Source organism: Equus quagga, chromosome 2 (genome assembly GCF_021613505.1).
Source record: "Equus quagga isolate Etosha38 chromosome 2, UCLA_HA_Equagga_1.0, whole genome shotgun sequence".
Classification (NCBI taxonomy): domain Eukaryota; kingdom Metazoa; phylum Chordata; class Mammalia; order Perissodactyla; family Equidae; genus Equus; species Equus quagga.
The window spans coordinates 132,791,631-132,809,946 of NC_060268.1; the positions used below are offsets into that span (position 1 = coordinate 132,791,631).

The window sequence follows — 18,316 nt, forward strand, 5'->3', positions numbered from 1 at the left end:
TACAGTAAAAGTCTAAACAAATATGAATGGGTATATATGAGACAGGAAAAGGTTACTTTTGACTGGTAAGATCTGAAAAGTAACAGAAAAAGCTATGTTTGAACTATGTCTTGAAAGTATTGACTGAATTTTAACAGATGGATAAGGGGAAATATCTTGAGCTAAATCAGAGGAGAATAAATGAGAAAGAACAGAACGTGTTTAAGGCTGTAAGATGTGCATAATTAGAGAACTGAGATAGTGGGAAATGAGGCAGAAAGGGGAGTTCATCTGCAAAGTGAAGAAGATTTGGATGCCTTTCTGTATGTAATATTAAAGTGATTTGAGCAAGGGAATGATTTAGTCGAATTTGTTTTAGGATCAGTTTAGAAGAGTCAAAATAAATGCCAGGAGGCCAAGTAAGAAATCAAAAAGAACTGAATTAGTACAGTGAGAAAGGTAAGAAAAAAAGGGACCTAGATCTTGCAGTTTTCTGCATGTAGATAATATTTAAAGCCACGAGATGTGATAGACTTAATCTTGAGCCACATCCACGTTTAAGGGCTTAGAAGAAGTGAAGCCAGCTGGGTAGATTGAAATGATATCAGAGAGATAGGAGAAAAGCATCATAATATGATATTTTTAGAGTCAAAAGAGGAAAAAGTTTCTAAAAACATTAATGTGAAATGCTTCTGAGTTAAAAGTAAGCTTGAGGACTGAAAGAGACTGGAATTTAGCAGTAAATGGGTCATTACTTTGAGAGAGTGGTTTCAAGAGAATGCAGAAACATAACGAGAGATTATGTTGGACTGTAAAACTAGAATGATTTGAAGATTTTATTTTGAGGCCCTATTTTATTGACAAGTGCACTGATACGTAAAGTGTTTTCCATAAAGGAGGAACAACAAATACATGTTGGGTAGTGTTGTCTATGCTGCAGTACCTGAGACAGTGGTAGCAGTGACCATAAGTGGTAACTAAAACAAACAAGAGAGGTCTTCACTTCAGAAAATGTCCAAGAACGTAGTGATAGTTGTTTAATCCACCTCACTGGAGTGAAAGCTCTCTGAGAGCAGGAGATTGTTTTTTGGTTCTATACGTGCTTGTCCCTAGATGTTTGTTCATTGATTTGAAGGCTAGATGGATGAATATAATAGGGTAGCCAGGTTTTATTTTAGTTAAGGTTTGGTGGCAAGGACAGGATTTCATAAAAGGTCAAGGACATCATTTATTCTTTGGACTGGTTGTAAAATAACAATAGTGGAAGTGATTATTCCTGGTTAGGGAGATTGGAAGTGTGTGATCATGCTGGAAAAAATACTTGGCTAGGTTGGAGGTGGACTGTGGCTCTGAGGAAGAGATTAAGAATGGTAGGTGGTCTTATATCATCATGTTAATAATGAAGTACAGGGGCCGGCATGGTAGCGCAGCAGTTAAGTTCTCATGGTTCTGCTTTGGTGGCCCGGTGTTCACCAGTTAGAATCCTGGGTGCAGACCTAGGCACTGTGTGTCAAGCCACACTGTGGCAGGCATCCCACATATAAAGTAGAGGAAGATGGACATGGATGTTAGCTCAGGGCCAGTCTTCCTCAGCAACAAAAAAGAGGAGGATTGGTGGCAGATGTTAGCTCAGGGTTGATCTTCCTCAAAAAAAAATAAAATAAAATAATGAAGGATTATAAAATCGATTTGGCATTAGAATGTTTGTGGACCATTGAATGATGTGATGATGTCTTTCCTGTCTTAATTACTCCCACAGACTTAAATAGATCCTAGTGGTCGTTTAGTTTGTGGGAATGACTACTAGGATGACTTTAAAACAAGCTTGTGGGAGTGGAATTAAAATATAGAATGGAAATGTAAATATTTTATGTCTATACATATTTCCCCTTCTTTTTCACTCTCCCCCTCCCCCACAAAAAATGAAAAAGAAATGTTAAAGTCCTTAAAGCAGGCTTTATTATAGAGAAAAGGGTAGCAAAAGTTGTAATTCTGCCCAGATTTTTCTTACTAAATGACTACTAGTATTTGGAAATGCTCCCACAGATATATAACTGATATATTTAGTGTTCTTACTCAAAATTAGTTATCTCCCAAAAAAAAAAAAAAAAACCCACACATGCTGATTCTTTACCTTGTCAATACTCTTTTCATGAGCTCAGTAACAAATTTCTGTAGCCAGTGCTCATTTATTCATCTTTGTCTTTTTATCGCAAAATGAATTCCAACCCTGAATATAAATGATTTTATATTAACAGCAAAACTGCAAGCATTTTGTAACAGTGTACACGTTAAGCTTTTTCCATAAATAAGCATCTCAGGGGAATCATACACATTAGAGATGGACAAGTACTATCAGGTCATTTTTTTTTTTTTTCTGTATTTTGCCAGTATAGTGTCTTTCCCTATAGTATAACCTCAGGAGTTTTTCTCAGTCTGTTATTTGGGAAATTTTCTTAAGTGTTCAGAGTTCTCCGGTGGTCTAATTCGTGTATGTAGACCTTTCTGTAAGGGTGTTTTCCCCAGTGTTTAGCTAAGCTTGCTTTTACTGCTTCCTAGAACATTCATGTATTTTACATATTTTCAATGTATTATCTTGCATTTCATCTCTTTTTCTGAAAAAGCCTACAATGTACGTTTGATTTCTTTTTTTAATGCAGGTGTGTGCTGCTGGGGTGTTTTGTGTTTTTTTTGTTTTTGTTTTTTTGGTGAGGAAGAGTGGCCCTGTGCTAACATCTGTTTCCGCTCTTCCTCTTTTGTCTTCCCAAAGCCACAGTACATAGTTGTATATCCTGGTTGCAAGTCATTCTAGTTCTTCTCTGTGGGATGCTACCACAGCATGGCTTGATGAGCAGTGCATAGATCCATGCCCAGGATCCAAACCAGCGAACCTGGGGCCGCTGAAGCAGAGTGCACAAACTTAACCACTCAGCCATGGGGCCGGCCCCTGTACATCTTTGATTTTGTGCATCTATCACTAATCTTTCCTTTTAGATATTTTTTCTGTGATTTTCATACTCATATTTATTATATGTTTTTTCATTTTGTAAATAACAGATGCAGTCATCTTAGAATTTTTGCTCTAAAATCAGATTTTTGAATAATGAATGACATTTCTAAAATGCCATAATATTTAAATATTTATGACATCTGTGATTTTATATTAATGAAATCTTAATTATAGTAAATACTACTGTATTGAAAGCTATCTTTAAAAGAAAATTATTTTTAAATATCCAACCAGTAGCCCACCAACTTTCTTTTGAAGCTTTATTGCAACATAACTTATAAATACATAAATTTAAACTATAAGTAAATATACAAACACCATTCATCAAGTAGCACTAGTAACTATTCATGAAAAGAAACTCTCACTGCTTTTTGTCTTAATTTACACTCATGATCAGTGCTGTCTGTGCTAAAAAAGAGAAAAGAAATATTCCCAAAGGTTTTTATATCCATTAGTCATTTTTTGCTGTTTTAGTTAACATTTCCAGCCATGAATTTACATCCATGTTTTTTGTTTCTTTACTTCAAATCATAAATAATTTTTATGATATGCCTAGCAAAATGAGTAATTAGAAAGTAAGTTGCTAGTTCTCCAAGAGAGAAAATTTTTACCTTTCTCTTATGAAATTCTTATATGCATAAACCAAGTGAAAGCCTTTTTACATGACTACCAAAAGAATGAACTGAGAAGAACAGTGATTTAAATTTCACTAATTCTAAATTTTTGATAGTTGAGCTGAAGTTTACTATCATTTTTAGGAAGTTACCCTGATACAGTGGTACCTTCTGTGTGCATTAACTGGCGAGTCTCCCAGAGGCTGTACTACAAAAAGACCCTAGATCATATTAAAATACTGGAATTGCAGAGTTATTAAATCAGTTAAAAAATGTATAGCAACAAAGAAGGGCATTAAGAGAATGAGAGGACAGGCTACCGACTGGGAGAAAGTTTTTGGAAAAGAGGTATCTGATTAAAGACTGTTGTCCAAAATATGGAAAGAACTCTCTTAAAACTCACTAAAAAAATAAACAGCCAATTTAAAAAATGGACAAAAGACCTGAACAGATATCTCACCCAAGAAGATTTACAGATGGCAAATATGCATGTGAAAAGATGTTTGACATTGAATATCATTAGAGAATTGCAAATTTAAACAAGGAGATACCACTGCATGCCTACTAGAGTGGAAAAAATCCAAAACATTAACACCACCAATGCTGATAACAATGTTGAGCAACAGGAACTCTCATTCATTGCTGGTGGGAATGTTCAATGGTACAGCCACTTTGGAAGACAGTTTGGTAGTTTCTTACAGAAGTGAACATACTCTTACTGTATGATCCAGCAATTATGTTCCTTGGTATTTATTCAAATGAATTGAAAACTTACATTCATACAAAAACCTGCACATGGATGTTTTATAGCAATTTTATTTTTAGTTACTAAAGATTGGAAGCCACCAAGATGTCTTTCAATAGGTGAATGGACGAATAAACTGTGGTACACCCAGATAGTGAGTATTATTCAGCCCTAAAAAGAAATGATCTATGAAGCCATGAAAAGACATGGAGGAAACTTAAATGCATGTTACTAAGTGAAAGAAGCCTATCTGAAAAGGCTACATACTGTATGATTCCAACTATACGACATTCTGGAATAGGCAAAACTATGGAGACAATAAAAGGATTGGGGGGAGGGTGGGGGAGGGAGAGATGAATAGGCAGAGCACAAAAAATATTGAGGGCAGGGAAGCTGTTCTGCATGATACTATGATGATGGGCGCATGTCATACCTTTGTCAAAATCCGTAGCTTTGACAAATGTACAACACCAAGAGTAAACCGTAATGTAAACCTTGGACTTTGGGTGATAATGATGTGCCAGTGTAGGTTCATTGATTATAACAAATGTATCACTCGGTTTTAGGATGTTGATAATGGGGGAGGTTGTGCATGTGTGGGAGTGGGGAGTGTATGGGAACTCTCTGTATTTTCCACTCAATTTTGCTGTGAACCTACAACTACTCTAAGAAATAAAATCTATTTTAAAAATTTAAAAAGAAAGAAAGGGAAAGATATGAGGTTGATTAACACACTCAGGATAGGGAGCAGCTGGGATAAAAGGACCGTAATACTCAATTCTGGGTCTTACCAAGTTCTTCTGTCCTGTTTATGGTACACAGCCTTCCCTGCTGATAACATAACTGTAAGGACCAGAGTTGGATGTGAGCCTGGGAACTCCCCCATGGGAAGGGGCCTGGAATCAATACATGCTTACTATTGCAGCAATAAGGCTGGCCACAAGTATAACTCACCAAAGACTTGCTGAGCAGCCATGCATTTCATTTTTTATGTTTTTGGCAGAATTCACATGAGGCCATAATGGATGTCACCAATGAATGACCATTTTAGGGGTGACATAGCTATCAATATGTAGGTGACATGATCTGAGCTTAATGAATAGATTAGATATACTTGGTGTTTCCATGTATTCTTTTTCTGTCTATTCCATTTTATTTTTTCTGTGTCTAATATGCCACAGAGGTTGCTTGCTCTCTATACTAACCATATCTTATATGAGTTACATCTATCCCATTTATTTTTCTTATCTAGAACAGAATTGGATTTTTTTCCTTTTTTTTTGAGGAAGATTAGCCCTGAGCTAACATGTGTGCCGCCAATCCTCCTCTTTTTGCTGAGGAAGACTGGCCCTGAGCTAATATCCGTGCTCATCTTCCTCTACTTTATATGTGGGATGCCTGCTACAGCATGGCTTGACAAGTTGTGCACAGGTCCACACCCAGAATCCCAACCAGCGAACCCCTCGCTGCTGAAGTGGGACATGCAAACTTAACTGCTGCTCCACAGGGCCGGCCCCAGAATTGGATGTTATTAAAAAAGAAAAAAATACAACAAACACACGTTTACAGCTACTTATTATGTCATATACCTCCTACCCATACACAAAATTTTTATATAAGAATGATTTTAGCCTCTAATACTCTTTTGATAAACATTGAAAACTCTTGTTGTTCTTAAATGTGATTTAAATTTTCTGAAGAAATATCTTTTCAAATCAAAGCCCTGACAGATTGGCAAGTGTACCCTCAACTTCTCTCACCTTGTATCTTATATAAATAAATACTCTCTGCATGAATGCTTTCTTTCTGAGATATTATTACTTTATAAGGTAGCTCATCCATTTACTGGGCATCTAAAATTGTTATAAAGCTTTCCTAACATTGAACCAAAATCTGGCTGTACATAAGTTCCATATATGGGACCTAGTTTATTTTCTCTGCACTGTTTCTTAAATCTTTTGGATCAGAGATTCCTTTAAAAATCTGATAGAAACTGTCAGTAACCTTATTTCCAGGAAAAAAATGCTCATATACATGAATTTTTATAAATAATTTCAAGGATTTTCTGGACTCCTTGAAGGGTGTTTTTTGTTTTTTTCTTTTAACCCAGGTTGAGATCCTCTGCTCTAGAACAAGGTATATCAAGTTTTTCCTATATATTAAAGTACCATAAAGACCTTAGGCTAAACATTCTCAGATCCTTTAACCAGTCGTAACATGACTTGATTATAGACATACCTTCACTATCCAGATCACCTGCTTTTGTTTTTATTGTAATGTCTATGTCTTTCTGAATGAGATGCCTTTAATTTTCATTTGAAGTGATCTCAATACATTGGGACTATCACTTCATGTGTTTGGGACACTATAATAGCAGTTTTAGATTCATACTACAGGACGTTCTTGCCTCATTCTGAGTTTCTGTTTAGCTTCATCTTTACATCACCCAAAATCTCTGGGACAGTGCTTAACACATTGTAGATGTTCCAGTGAATATTTGTAGAATGAATAAAACTTCCTAATCCTTTTTTGCATCAAAAGCTGCCAAGCAAGTTTTACCGCATATTATATTAATGGGTGCCTGTGAGGGATGGGATTGGAGTATATGTTGCACCATACTTGAATAGTAGCCTTTTGGAACCTAAACTGAAGATTTAACATTTACTCTTGTTAAGGTTTGTTGTACAACAGCGATTAGTTCCTTTGTTATTGAGACAGATGCCAGGGAAAACAAAATACTGACAATTCTTACTTTCCTGTATGTAATACCATGCATAGTAGGTTGGCAGCATATTATAGGTGCTTCACAGATGTTTGCTAACTAAATGAATAATGCCATGAACTTGTAGTTACTGAAGCATGCAGTTTGAAAGCTTGATTCAATACTAGTGAATGTTTTATGCTTTATATTTCAAAATGAGTAACTTGAATATATTCTCCCCCCTCTCCCCCAAAAATTGCTGAAATTGATGATATGTGATAGAAAAGTCTGTGGTGTCATTTGGGGCCTTCACCTCTTTGGGCCACAGTCTTGAGCCAACTCATTCTGGGTTCATAGTTCATGTGACTTAGGAAATTTTTTGTGGCTTTACAGGCAGTTTTAATCAGCTTTGAAATCTTTTGTTGAATGATTAACTACACTTATGGCTCTTCGTGTCTTTTCTTGAATAACTTCCTCTTTGTTCCTCCTGCTATGAGTAGAAAGTAGGGAACCACAGTGCTTGGGATCCTCATCTTTTTAAAGCATCAAGAGGAAACTACCTTTGTGGTTATATTGTTTACTCTTTGGGCTGTGTTCTCTCTTTCCGTGTAATCTAGGGAAGCAGCAGTGCCACTTTCTGAGCCTGCAGCAGCTCTAACTGCTTGATATTTTTAGGAAGCCAAGGCATCTTTAAATAAGTATCTCTGTGCATAATACCAAAGAGCTTATCCTATACTAGCCCTAGGTTATTTGAATTTGAAAACCTGGTGTGTGAAATTGATCTCTACATGGTTCAAATATCCCCACATCAAGAATGAGCAGCTTTCCAGTGTAAGGTGTTGGTGAGCTATTTAAGGATCCTGTGCTTCCTGAGAAAGTAGGAGGTTAAGTTAGCAAAGCGACAAAGAGACTGATGTATCAAGAGAATGTCTAAGACCTGGACTGGGGCACTGTGTCCTAACTATATTCACTCTAGGCCAGGTGTTCTCAACCAAGATTCATAGTTCCCTGAAACAATGGTTACCAAAGCTGACTGAACCTCAAATTTAACTCAGATAGCATTTTAAAACTAAGGATTCCTGAGCCTTCTCTGTGTTCTTTTATGTGATGGTGCAGCTACAAGAGAGACATAGGAAAACAAAGTTTATTTTATGTCCTAGAGAGATAAAGTTACAGCATGCCACAAGGGAGTGGGCTCAACCCAGCAGGTGGAGAGCGAAGAGAGCACACAAGGACTTTTGGGCTAATGCCTTTCTTGGGGGTCAGGTTGGAGTACACAAGAAAAGGAGCAAGGGGATTTCATTGGTGCATTTGAATGTTACTCCGTCATGGTCAGGGGGAGGGCAGGAAGGGGAGCTTGTGGCAAGCGCCAGCCTTATCAACCTGGTCACCTGGGCAGTGTTTACAGCCTGTTCATGGGGATATTGAGGCAGCAGGGAAAAGAAGAAAAAATGAAGTTTTAAAAGTATTTACAGTACAGTGCCCCATCCTCAGAGTTTTTGATTCAGTAGATCATCAGGATAAAACTTAGAAATGTATATTTTTAGAAGGTTCTCCAGATGATCTTGGAAACCCCTGAAACTGTACTGCAAAGTTATGTGTGTCATGTTTCTGGGGAGCTGTATCTTTCATCAGACTGAAAGTTCCTTGACCCCAAAAAGGTTAAGAACACTAGCTATAAACCACTTGTTCTCAGACTTTGCAGTGCTTCAGAAATACCCAAGGACTTGTTAAAACACAGATTGCTAGGCCCTACCCCCAGAATTTCTGATTCAGGTAGTCTGGAGTGGAGCCTGAGAATTTGCATTTTTAACTGGTTTCTTGGTGTTGCTGATGCTGCTGGACTGGAGGCTACTTTTCGAGAACCACTGTTTTAGGACTTGGTTAACTCTGCTCTGTGCCTTGAGCATCAACTTCTGGAAGCAAACTATACCTTTCAGGATTCTTCACCAATTAATATAGTAATAAACATGAAGCCTAACAAAGCTCAATCCAGTTCTCCACTGTAAGAGAATGGTAAAGAAAACTCCCTCTTTCCTGGCAAAGGAAGTGGCAATGGAAGTACACAGGAATTTTTAATTGACCCATTGATAAACCTGTTTCATAAACAATTGCTTCTCTATGTAGCGTTTCTTCCTATCAGAGTAGAAAAATGTATAGTTCCATGACCATTTTAAATGGTGTTTTTTTTAACTAATAATATAACTTTTTAACTTGGCTCATGTTCTCCAAGGCCAAGCAGAATACATCTGAAAGTTAAAACATAAAATATAGTTTGACCTAAATGTGACCGGAAGCAGGAAAGATGATCCTAAGGATTCCTGAAATTAGGAAAACTTGTTCTCTTTTAAAAAGCTCCTAGCAGGTGATCAAGTGGTCAGTGCAGGGAAGCTTTCAGATCCCCAAGGAAAAAACAACTGTTTCAAAAGCTATAAAACACTACTAAATCCCCAGGAGTCCCGGAGAAGTTTATTTGCCCAGACTGCTTACAGGCTGTCTGAAACTTTGAAGGAAACTAAGACCCTGGAAGGAATCTTTATTATCCACGAAGAGTCTTATCATGAAACTTTCCTCTCTCTGCAGAGATAAACTTAAGGCTCCTGGGCATCATTAGTGGGCCTCAGCTTTTTTCCTTTCCTAGTTAGCCTAGGGACTTTTGTTGCCTCATCCCTTAAGAAGGAGATGTCCTCAGAGAAACAGGAAGTGACCTGAATTAAGAAAATGTTGAGCTTTGTTTAAAGGAAGGAGAGAGACTTATTTTAAAGGAAGTCTATCAAAATTATATTAGTGGTTATTGACCTGAAATTAGATTATGGGTATTCATTTTTTCTGTACTATTTTGCACTATAACTTAAAATTGTCCTACAACATATCAGAAGGGAAGGAAAGTTTGTTTTAAATGAATCGTAGTTTGTTAGTAATTGAAAGAAAACACTTTAGTGCCAAAGTCTTTAGGTAAAGTTCTTCCATTGTAGTCTTTTTACTTTGCATAACAGTACTTTGATATTTTCATGGCTGTCAAAATGTTGGCACAAATTATCAATACTTAAAGAAATATGCTTGAAACTTTGGTATTACCATATTTCAAATCTATATGCTACTCAGCTTACGTGATTATTGTCACCTAAAATGTATTAATTTTTAAAATAACTAAAATAGTTACTGTCGTACTTAATGGAAATTGTGAATTCCCCTTGTTAGTTGAAAAATTCAGCTTCCAGACTGTTGCTGACATCATCAGAGTTTTTGACAAACAAGAGGTAATGGGGAAATAATTGTAGAGCCTTATTGACTTGTGCTGCATAAGAAACAGATGTTTGCCAGACGGAAATGAACAAAACCAGTAAAGAAATAGATATCCTATTCAAGTTTCCAAGAGTACAAACAATGAAATGATTAAGAAAAATTGGAAAATATATTTTAAAATTAGTTTTAGAACAAAAAGGCCGGGATATCAGTCATATGCAAACATAAGGGCGTATACTCTACTCTCTGAGGATCATATATGTTTGACAGGACTCAAGACTGTAAGACATACTTCATTTTAGCTTAACTTTGCATTTCTTCTCTGAATTTGTGATTATTACCATTTTAACACATGCTTTGCATTTATGGTTGGGTTGATTTAATTCTGTAATATTTCTTATTCCCTCAGAATTATATTTGCATTTTCATCATAAGAGATAAAAGATCTGTGGATTATAGAAATCCTGTGCCACAGAAGTCTCCCGTGTAGTTTTATTTCTGCCAAGTGGAATAAGCCTTGGTTAAGTTAATTTAGTCTGAAATGGGAGATGTTACTTTTTACTTTTAATTTTGCCACCTTATGTGAATAATACGTGAACATTCAGCAGTACTCTTTTTATGCTTTCATATGTACAAAATTAGTAGCAATGTTTATGAAAAGTTTGGTTTAATCTTGCTTATGTTCACTTTGCTCTTAAACATTAAGTGGCTTAAAGAAGACAGTATTAGAATCTTAGAATTGGAAAGAATCCTTAATATTTTATAAACTACTCCTTGCCAAAGCCAGAAATGGGATCCTTCAGTGACAAGACTTGTCAACTTAGTTTTCATCCAGATTCTTCTTGATTGTTTCTAGTTTTTGGAAGCTCACTACTTCATGAGTATGTCTGCTTTGGTTTGGTAGTATTTAATTATTAGAAATTTTATTCATTCTTTTTGCTAAGCTAGAATTAGCCTTCCTGGAAATTTTACTTATAAGTTTCTTCTTTTCCAGATTACCTAACCCTTTAAATAATTGTACATTATTATCGTTTGTCCTTCTCTTCTTCTCCAGGCAAGACATGCTCCATTCCTTCAGATGATCCTAATAATCCATGATTTTTTTTTTAAATGACTTTTTTTTTTAATATTTTATTTTTTCCTTTTTCTCCCCAAAGCCCCCCAGTACATAGTTGTATATTCTTCGTTGTGGGTCCTTCTAGTTGTAGCATGTGGGACGCTGCCTCAGCGTGGTTTGATGAGCAGTGCCATGTCCGTGCCCAGGATTTGAACCAACGAAACACTGGGCCGCCTGCAGCGGAGCGCACAGACTCAACCACTCGGCCACGGGGCCAGCCCCAATCCATGATTTTAAATGCCTTTGACACATCTCAGTTTGTAATTGTTCCTTTTAGATTATGATGCTCCAAACTGAACAAGATATTCAGAGATGGTATGACCAATGCAAACTCTAAAAGGACTGTTACCTCCTTTGATCTGGGCACTTTGTGGCAAAATTTGATGTGCCCCTCCCCCCGCTTTTTTAAATACATCACTTATTTTGGTTTAGTGTATTGAAATCCTCCAGGATTCTTTCACTTGAATTTCTAGGAAGCTAGATCTCCCTTACATTTTACTTATGTCATTGATTTTTTTAAAACCTAAAAATAGAACCTAACCTTTTCGTTATTAATTTGGAGGGTCAATCCTTATTTTACCTTTACTTGATGATTTCAAAATCTAGGTCTTAATTGTATTTTTGTAAGTTATATTTTTGAATTATTCTGTCATGTTAATATGCAAATAAAGATAGCCTTCAGGTGATTGTGTGTAAGACCAAAGACGAAGGGATAACATGTTATAGGTTAAAACAGTACTGTTATTCAGTACTCTTTAACCAGTTGCAAATGCAACAAGAACTGTCATCTAACTCATATTTTATTGATTTAACTATTGCAGGTTGTGTTGATAAAAGTAACCTTTGTTTTTATTAAAAGACAAATTACTCTCAAAGAATCTATTTGGCTATTAGTCATCACTGTGTATTTTCTTTTTAATGATTCTTAGTATCCATCATGGAGTTTTGCTGGAATTCAGGTTTACTAGCATGTAGTTTGTTTCTAAATAGCCCCTTTCCTCCTTTATAAATATTAACAGATGCCTATCTCTAATATTTTGATAATGCCATGATTTCTTTCAAAGACTACCAGTAATAGCTCTCAGTTTATACCTATCAATTTAATTTACTAACATGTAATTTATTTGAACCTACATAAATTTGAGTTGATTTTTAGTTGTTTAATAAAAGCATGAAGATGTTCCTGTTATTTTTTGTATTAGAAAACTTAATGCTCATTTACTTGATTAAGTATTTATCAGGTAGCTATTTAAAATGATGGCAATGTACTGACGTGAAAAGAGTACTAAGTAAAATGAGCAATTTATAAACTGTGTGTACCTTGAAACTTGGTAACAAATATACTTGTGAAAAAAAGGCTGAAAGTGCAATTACATGGTTAACTGTCTGAGTTCATGGTTAAAACTATGGGATCCTTTTCACTCATTTCTTTTGTTTCCCAAATTATCTCTAATATAATTATGTTATTTAGAAGGGAAACTAATTCTGTTTCCTAAAACAAAAAAGGATCCTCTACCTATCCTTTTTGGTTTAGTTCATTTTTAATATCCAGTTTATACTTTCCATATTAAAAATATTTTTTCTTGACAGAAATAACAGTAACAAAATAGGAATTAAATTAAATTTCCCTTTTAACTATTAGTGTTTTATCGTCTTCCAAAGTGTTCTTTTTCTGAACATAGCTTTAAAAATCCCTTTATGTTGAGTTGCTTTCTTTTCCCAATCCTGCTTATTTCTCCTTTCTGAAAGGTGACATAAGTGTCAGTAAAGCATATTAAGAATATATAAATTTATTATGTTCTACCTCTTTTCCTCAGTATATATGATTTTGCAGTTTCTTCTAGACTGGTTTCATTTTCCTCCGTTTTAAGTTCAAAGTTTAAAGTTTTATTTTAGCAGATGGCAAAACACTTTGCTCTCTGCCACCTCATGCTGACAAGCATGAAAACAATATAGTTCTTTTACACCATCTTACAATGTAAAAATCATTCAGCTATCAATTAGGAAATCTGGATTCTAGTCCCAGGGTTTCTATAAAAATGATTTTTGACAAGACAAGTCACTTCATTTCTCTGAGTCTTCATTTCTTTATGTGTGAAAATGAGATTATTAATCTCTAAAATTCCATTTCCATTTTAAACAGCCTGTTTTTCTTTTCTTTTCCTTTTTTTTTTTTTTTTTTTTGAGGAAGATTAGCCCTGAGCTAACATCTGCCGCCAATCCTCCTCTTTTTGCTGAGGAAGACTGGCCCTGAGCTCACATTCATGCCCATCTTCCTCCACTTTATATGTGGGATGCCTCCCACAGCATGGCCTGCCAAGAGGTGCCGTGTCTGCACCCAGGATCCAGACCAGCAAACCCCAGGCCACGGAAGCCAAATGTGCGCACTTAACTGCTGCCACCAGGCTGGCCCAAAGCCTGTTTTTCTTTTATTCAGTTTTCTCATTCTCTTTTTTTCTCCCTCAGATTTGAAAATCCACTTTTATCTTACACTAAATTCCCATACTTATTTGATGCTATTTTGGGACTTTCTAAATTATCCATTGATGATTGTTTATTAATGCTCCAGTTTTACACTGTTGTATTAATTGGAGCATTGAAATATGTTGTACTATCTCTTAGGGCTAGTTTCCTGTCATTGACTTCTCTTTTTTCTTTCTTTCTAGAACTTTCCTAATTATTTTTGCTTTTTCATAAAAGTGATTCGTGTAGTTCCAAAATATTATTGGTATTTTTATTGAAGTCATAGTTATGGAAGAATTTATAGAAAAATTACATTTTTATTATTGACAGGTTCAAAGGAAAAACATCAGATATTCAAAATATTATTATATGAGCAAAGAAAACAAAATAAATTATCAAGGATGTCATTGTATTAATGATTTTGAAGTATCCACTTCTAAAGAAGTAGTGATAGTACTTCTAGTGATTCGAAAGAAATGCAAATAACTTAAGAAAGAAGGTTAAGCATTTAATTCTAGTAATATTTGGCTTTATGTGGTAACAGGATATAAATATGACTGTGTCCTAGTAAGTACAAAATATGAAGTTGAAAATTTAGGTATAAAAATAAAGTCTGGAATTATTTGTGTAAGGAAGAATTGATTGTCTTAATGGCATATACCTGCTATGTTGTAGAGAGAGAAGAGAAACCTCATAATAATTGGGAGGAAGGATGATTATCTATTCAGGGAGATTCTGAAAGAGAAGTCATAGAGATGACAAACTCATAGATCTACTGTAGATTTAGAGCATGTGCCTTATTAGTATTCAGAAAGTCTAGAAGGAAAAAACAAAAGAAAGGACACTGAATTCAGCCATAATGCTTATTGAAAAATATAGAGACTTCTTGTGTAGAGTGTTTTTTCATTATTTTAATATTCTCAAATAGTTTCTTTCTTAGCTCAATTATATGTTATTAAAATCTATGACATGATATCTGCAAAGTTAAAAAAAGTACATATTCTGTTGCGCTCCCCTCCTCTCATGACTGGGGCTGTTATCAAAGATACAGTGAAGAAAGGAGGGAAAGGAGCACTAATTCTCCAATCCCTAATTGAGTTCTTAACAGAGTTGTAATTTTTTATGTCTCAGTTAATGTCTGTTTCGTTCTAAAAGTCTGTAAAACGTGCTAGGGTGGGAATTGAGCTGTCTTCCTCACCATTGTGTCCCCAGGGCCAACTATAGTGCTTTGCACATAGAAGACATCCCATACGTATTGGTTGAAAGAATGTGCTACATGCTTGAGGGAGGAAAGGGAGTTTTAAAAATCAGTAAGATTAGGTTCATACCATCTGGAAATCCTTGTAGAACTCATATAGTCTCTTGTCGGGATGAAACTGCTACACAACCTTGTAGTGTCTGAAAGATATGCATGGATTCATTAATGTGACAAAGTTAATCTTTTGGACATTACCATGATACAGGAGTTACACATTTGATTATATATTTTAATAGATGTATAGGATAATAGGGCATATTGAAAAATTTTTTCCTGAACCTAGCTCACTTTCATGTAAGACTATATCAAGTTGAAATCCTCTTAACTGCTATTGTTCATTTTCTTTTCCTACCTTTATGTCTAAGAAAATATTTATAATACTTCGCCATTGAACTTAGAGCTTTTTGTTTCTTTGTAAAGTCTTTATATTTGGAGAAATGCACTTGTTTGTTTAGGCTTCCATATCTATAATGAGGGTTTATTTCTTTCATGGCATCAGATAAATGGAACCAAAATGGTCATTTGTTTTAATTCTTAATTGCATGTATAAGATTCTTACATTATTGGAAGGAACAGATTTTCTTCAGATGGCCATACAGTGTTGCCTTCCTTTTAGCCGCTGTTTACTTTCTCACCTCTGTTGATTTATTCAGCTTGTAACCTAGAAACCAGCTAAAAAGGAAGGAAGTCAGAGATGTGTATTTCTGGGCAGTAACTGGAGTAGTTTCCTCTTCCTTTAGCCTGTTTTAGCTGCCAGAAAGGCCTTTTACCCTGCCCCCCCAAAACAAAAAGAAAAAAAAGAAAAATTAACAGTAGCTCTTAAGCTTCCTTCCTTAATCAATTAAGGAACATATAAACCATAAGAACAACCAATTTAAAGGACTAAAGTGCATTCTCAAATTGGTGCTTTTCGCTGTTCTGAACGGTGGTATCTGCTGTCCCTAATGAGTTGTAAGAACAGCAGAGAATTAAGGAGACTATGTAAAAGCTGAGCAGCTTATGCTCTCTACTAAGTTGATTCTCTGTGTTGTTGCTTCACTGTTTTTGTTTGTGTTAGAAATTTACCAGATTACCAGACCAGACTCACATTCATATATTTATAAAAATATTTATCAAGTCCAATTTAAATATTAAAAAGATATTTATGGTTTGCAACTAGTTGCACCTCTGTGCACCCTTCATTTGCATTAAGAATTGACTGTATAGCATTTCTTGATAGTAATGGAGAAGAATCTCATTTTGCTTTAACCATGATGTAGTATGAAATAAAAATGAATTATTTTTCAGTATTGATGTCAATTATTTTGATTTTATAAAAATTATTGAATTTTATGTCACTAGAAATATATAAATGTGTGGCAGTTGAATTGTTAGCTAAGTGTAGTTCTATGTGCTATTTGGTTCTGTAGGAAACTAATAGTACTTGAGAAACAGACAGCTGTTTTTAAGTTTATGTAATCAAACCTGAATTTACGTGAGATTGTGAGATGAATCATGTGAAATATTGAACTCATTCTCTAATGTACAATAAATTGTAGAAATGTATGAAATATATTTGAAATTTGATAGTTTATAATATAATAACCTGCATCAAGCATTTGATGTTTCTTTATTGTTTGGGGCTCAGAATAAGGCTAGCATATTCATCCAGTTGTTTTTTTTGGTAACTTATATGACGTTGTGAATTCTTGTATTTCCCTTTATGTTTTATATTCATGTCATAAGTGATTAATTATGAATGAATTATTGGAATGGTGTGTATGATTTAATATTCACTTGACTCATTATTAAAAAATTACGTTTTTCTAAAGTTATATTTTAGCACCATCAATGTTCTAAAGCTATTTTACTAACATTTTTAGAATATTCATTACCTATCTCTTTCATGCTTAAAACAAAAAAAGGATTGATTGAGATTTTTGTAAGTGCAAGTCCATCATACACTAAATTGAAAATATCTTCTTTTCAGTAGTTAACCTGATTTCTGTGAAATGAAATCCAAATGATACACCTGGAATAGGTATAAGGGGACAGAGCACTGGTTGCTGGCTAAAAGTTTTTCTCTTAACAATTGTTTGATGAATTGATTGTGTACATGGTATAAAAAAATCAATGTGTTGGGGCCCGCCTGGTGGCACAGCAGTTAAATTCGCACGTCTGGCTTCCGCGGCGCCAGGTTCATTGGTTTGGATCCCGGATGCGGACATGGCACCACTTGTCAAGCCATGCTGTGGTAGGCATCCCACATATAAAGTAGAGGAAGATGGGAACAGATGTTAGCTCAGGGCCAGTCTTCCTCAGCAAAAAGAGGAGGATTGGTGGCAGATGTTAGCTCAGGGCTAATCTTCCTCAAAAACAAACAAAAAATCAATGTGAATTTTTAGATTTATTGAAATTGAGACACCTACATTGGAGCAAATTCATTAAAAATAGGTGAATGTTTTCTTTCACTTAAAAGTATCTTACATTCTTTTTTCATATTCAGTGTATATATTATACATACAGCACACATCTCAATTCAGACTAAGTACATTTCAGGAGATCAATAGTCATATGGGGCTAGTGGCTACCATATTGGACAGTATAACTCTAGGTTTATAAAGAAGTTAAGAGCGTGTACTGTTAGATAACATGTCAGAAAAATATGATTTTACTTTCGAATCATAGGTTTTTATAACTGCGAACTGTGTAAATTGAACTGTTTTTATAAAAAATGAAAATATTTCAGGAGTATTTTTTTAAAAATCTACCAAAGTAAGTATTAGCAGTTTGTTTTTCTTTTCAGTATAGTGCCTCTGAGATCGTTGGTTAAGTCGTTTGATTTCAGTTAGACTGTTACTCCAAAAATGTTTTAAACTTTTTTTCGTGAAGTTTTTTTGTATCAGTATATTTTTAAGGAGAAATGATTAAACTAAAAATAAAGCCTTTACTTGAAAACACACTGAAAGTATTTTTGATGGTTTAACGTTATGCTTCATTTTTGCCAACCTGAGAGATATTTACATATTATTTGTTTTCTGCACTTTCTTACTTTGGTAAATCTGGAAAGCAAAAACTCTGTATTTGCATTTGCTTTATGAAGGAGACAGTAAACTTGAGCTCTCGGTCTCGCCACTAGTCTGTCTTTGTCTGTTGTTAAAATTATGAGCCAGTCTCTATGGCCGCAGCCAAATGAGTAATCAC

The 18,316-nt window shown here is 35.1% G+C and overlaps 1 protein-coding gene across 3 annotated transcripts in view; it reads left to right on the top strand.

Annotated features, from left to right (window-relative positions):
• Positions 1–18,316, top strand: part of JMJD1C (jumonji domain containing 1C) — a 288,010-nt gene that overhangs the window by 183,988 nt on the left and 85,706 nt on the right. The window lies entirely within an intron of this gene.